Genomic DNA, 4,730 nt, shown 5'->3' with positions numbered 1-4,730 from the left:
AAGACTGAAATTCTCAACAAGATAGCCAATATAAGGAAAACTTGGAGGGAGCCCAATGCTTTACCCAGGACTTTACTCATTCAAGAAAGGGAAATGAAAATTCTCAAATCACCTCATTGGTTGATGGAATTTAGAGATGATAAAGGAGTCAGAAGATTTTTCAGACTTGAAGACCAACTCAAGATTGCCAGCAATGAAACTCTCAAAGAAATGCAATCTAAGTTGGATGTCAGTGTTGAAGATGAAGCTGAATTCTTCAGACAACTCCAACTCCAAATTGAGGAAAATGACAAAAGGCTAGGAAAGAAAACCAGGGAACAAAGAAGAAAAAGATGATTTGCTCAGACTAAAGGAGTGTCCTTGGAAACACTGTAAATCTTCAATTATCTCCTAGTACATACACTTTTGCAGCATTTTTAAATTTCTACTTAGTTTCAATTCATATATCTGTTAAGTGTTTTGTTATCATCAAGTTAACCCTGAATTTATGCCTACAATTCTTATAGACATAAATAGGGGGAGATTGTTAGGAATGTATGTGCATTAGTTTGATGATATGTTTAACAAAATACTTAAGTAGAAATTTAGTGTCTGTAGCCTCAACGGATAAGACCACTTTGGCTATCCGTTGATGGTGTAGCTTTACTTAGAAATAAGTCTAGTGTTGTAGCATATTTCAGTCTCTGTATTTAAAATGTAATTCTTGGAAGTTGAGAGAAACTATGAGTCATGTTGACTACTAGATGATATGCAGATAGGAAGGCTAATTGTAAATACTTCATGCCTTGTAATTTTGTATAAGTGAAGTGGTATCAACGGATGACTTAAAGACCTTCAACGGATGAGAAGCTAAGCTTCAACGGATGTCTCTAAAGCTTCAACGGATAAAGTCATCAACGGATAACATCCTTCAACGGATGAGTGCATCAACGGATGAAAGCTTCAACGGATAACATCCTTCAACGGATGAGTGCATCAACGGATGAAAGCTTCAACGGATGTTCTGATGATTAGCCGTTGGTAAGGGGTAGTTGTACCTACAAACAGAGGCACATGGGTTGATAGAGACAACTGAGATGTGGTAGCCGAATTTCAGGAACAACAGAAAAAGTAGCCGTTCTTCTCTAGTACAAAGATGCAATAGTCAACAAAGTACTGGAGTGAACAGGAAAAGAAGCAAGTGAAGATCTTATTTTATTACTGTATTTTATATTGTTCTTCACTTGTACACTTGGTAATATATAAACCAAGTAGAAGCTAGTAATTAGATGAGAGATTTTCCAGAGCTGTTTAGAAAAATATTGAGAGAAAATTCATCTAGTTTGTACTAGGATGCAGCTGTGATCAACATTGTTTAATCACAGATTTTCTAAAATACCATCTCTGGTGGAACAACAAATCCACCAGAAAAGTTTTTAAGGTCTGTTGTGTTCTTTACATTTGTGCTTGAATATATATCTGTCTGTATTAGCTTAAAGCAATTCACACACTTGTTATTCTTGAACACACAACTTTCATAAACTGCTCAAAACTTGAAAAAGTTTTGAGATTTACATTCAACCCCCCTTCTGTAAATCTCATTGTTAGTCCACTAAGAATAACAAATGTGATTAATTAATTAATCATATTTAATAAATTAGAGAATTTATATAAATAATGATAAAATAGTTTTATTATTATTTATTTCTACTACCGGCTTAATATTGAACCTACAGGGTCACACCATAAAAAGAGAATGGTTTAATGGTGGAGGAATTAATTAATAATGGCTGAGAATTATTTATTTATGAAATAAATAAATAATTGGCAAATTTAATAATTGATTAAATGAGATTTAAATTGATTATAAATTAATTAAGAAAAGTTCTTAATATTATTAATTAAAGGATTTAATTTTTGGAAATTAAATCAAGAGAGAGAATTATTTCTAAAGTGTTTAGAAAAAGGATTAATGATTAAAAGGTGTTTTAATTATTAATGAGAATAATAAATGGGATAATAATAATAATATTTATGGGAAAATTTCAGCTGAAAATTTTGCCTATAAATACACTATTATAGACCCTAATTTTATTCTAACACGAAAACCCAAAAAGTTTGGAAAACCCAATTCTCTCCACCTTCTTCCTCCTCCTTAACATCGTTTTCTTGGTGGATACCGGTAGAGTGCTTCACACTTGAGGAGCAACTGCTAAGGATCTCTGATCGTTGTCTCCGAATTATTTTAAAAGGTTAGATTCGATCCCTCGAATTTTTATTCACGATTTATATGCTTTTATTTGGATTTTGTATGTGTAAAAGTGTTTTGCCATGCCCCCGCTGCGTTTAAAATCCAACAATGATGAGTTCGGTTATGAACTAATCATTATTGTGGGGTTCTAGCGGATTTACTTATGGATTTCAATAGTTAATATATTTCGATATCTTAGTGTGTGGTGATTGTATGATATCCTAGTATCGGTTGTGCTTATTTGTCTTATTAGCGTCGCAAACTTATAAGATAGCATGTTAATCTCTATTGAAGCGAAAGTGAATATAGGGGTTCAAAACTTGCCATGCTAGCAAAGGCTCATCTATTTGTTATGCATGATTCATAGGTAATTTTAACAATCTACTTGCACTATGTAATCATGATAGATAACTTACACATTAAACCTTTATGTTGTCAAATTCTATGGACATATAGGGTCTCAACATAATTGGTGTATATTCATCTTCTATCTCTTTTGTGGATGTCTGGTAGTAGGGTACTCGTGCAACGAAAGTTGGCGTTTACTAGTTTCGTGTTATCTGATTAGTTGTCATCACCATTGCATGTTAAGGTTAAGAACAATGGTGTTAAATGAAGTAGTAATGAAGTTAGAATCCCATGTTTGTCTCATATAAGTAATTCAACCTCAATTCTCTTAGTTAAAGTTAGGTAGTATAATCTCTTAGTTATAAACAACCAATTTGTTATTTGTCTTAGCATTGAACGATAACCATATCTTAGCTACTGTTGTTTGTGTGTTGCACGGAGAAAAAGAGAGCAGACAGAGATCAGACAAGTCAGGTACGGCGTTCAGATGGCAGGCGTGTGTGGCGCACGCGCGAGGGAAGGGCTGTTGCGCATTCGTGGAATGCGTTACACCCATTAATGGCTTAAAATGGGTGTAACGCATCACCGGGATGCGTTACAGGTCCTGTAACACGTTCCTGTAATGCGTTACAGCCCGTCTGTCGATTTTAAATTTGATTTTCTGGGAGTTTCGTAACTCCGTTTTAGGCGTGCAATATACTGTTGGATTCGTTTTTCCGAGACGGATCTAATGGAGTGATTAATTTTAGTTTATATAAAAGTTTTGAACTGTTTATATTCCATGAAGTGTTTTAAAGTTGTTTTTGATCGTTTGAATTGATTTTAAATGCTTCATGTGATACATAGAGATGTATAATGCTTAGACTATTGCTCTAGATGATGTAACATGCCTACCTTGATGTTTATTCATGTTGATATATGTGATATATGCTTAGTTTATCATGCGATGATAGATTTAGGTGAACTTAAATAAACATAAGGCGTTTGTTAGACAACCTAGTATAGTGAAATTGTTTCATAACCTTAATAATAATATTATGAATACAATCATGGGATTATTGTGTTTATGAAACACGTAATTGAATATGAATTTTTGATATGAGAGAAAGGATGATTCTGTCAACAACAGATTTCTATCTATAAGAAAGGGTTATTAAGTGACGCCTCTTGACAATGTTCCACCCGATCTGGGAATCATCTGATTATTGATTATTGATTTGAAATATTTAATTTAAAAGGAAGAATCTCTTTATAATATGATTATGATTGTAACGTAATATAATCCTTCTAAAATTAAATAATATCAAGTAGTAATTGGCCAATGACACAACGGGCTTGTGTCAGTCATAGCCTTCCAACATGATAGAAAAGTAGTTCTTATTTTTGAATCATTGTCGTTTCGTGCCACAGCCGAGGGCTTTGATTTCGAAATAAGAAATACTTGTCTATTACATAGAGATGTGTACATTGAATAAGAATCTAAAGGTCGTTACGTGCCACCGCCGTGGGCCTTTGGGGACTGATTCAACTGTACGGAATGTTGGGTTAGACTTGACTTAGAATATTGAGTTTGTCGTGCCACAGCCGTGACTCAATTATTCAAGAGGCTAAAGTTTGATTAGGGAATAACATTAGATATAATTGACAAGAGTTGTCTGCCTATTGAACATTACATGGCGTTTCGTGCCACAGCCGGGGTTGTGTAATAGAATGTAGGATCCCTATTCCCACTAGCATTATGAATGCTTAATTTTTTACGTAGGGGGTTGAATAAATTAGATAAACTAGTGATAGCCACTTATGAATAAAGACCCGATTCATATAGTGTTTTGAAATGAAATCAAATATTTGCTAAGTGTTGTTATGTGTTTATCATTTACAGATTTACTTTGTACGTTATGTCTTCTGCACTATCACTCAGGAGCATACTAGATGCTCACAAATTAACTGGTCCTAATTATGCTGATTGGCTTCGAAACTTGAGAATTGTTCTCAGGATTGAGAAGCTGGAATACGTGATTGACTCACCTAAGCCTACTGAACCTGCTAGTGATGCACATAATGATGAACATGTTGTGTATCGTAAGTGGATAGATGATGCAAATGTTGCTCAATGCATCATGCTAGCTTCCATGAACATTGAGCTACAGAA

Source organism: Apium graveolens, chromosome 3 (assembly GCF_009905375.1).
Source record: "Apium graveolens cultivar Ventura chromosome 3, ASM990537v1, whole genome shotgun sequence".
Taxonomy (NCBI): Eukaryota; Viridiplantae; Streptophyta; class Magnoliopsida; order Apiales; family Apiaceae; genus Apium; species Apium graveolens.
This window is presented reverse-complemented; position numbering follows the sequence as displayed.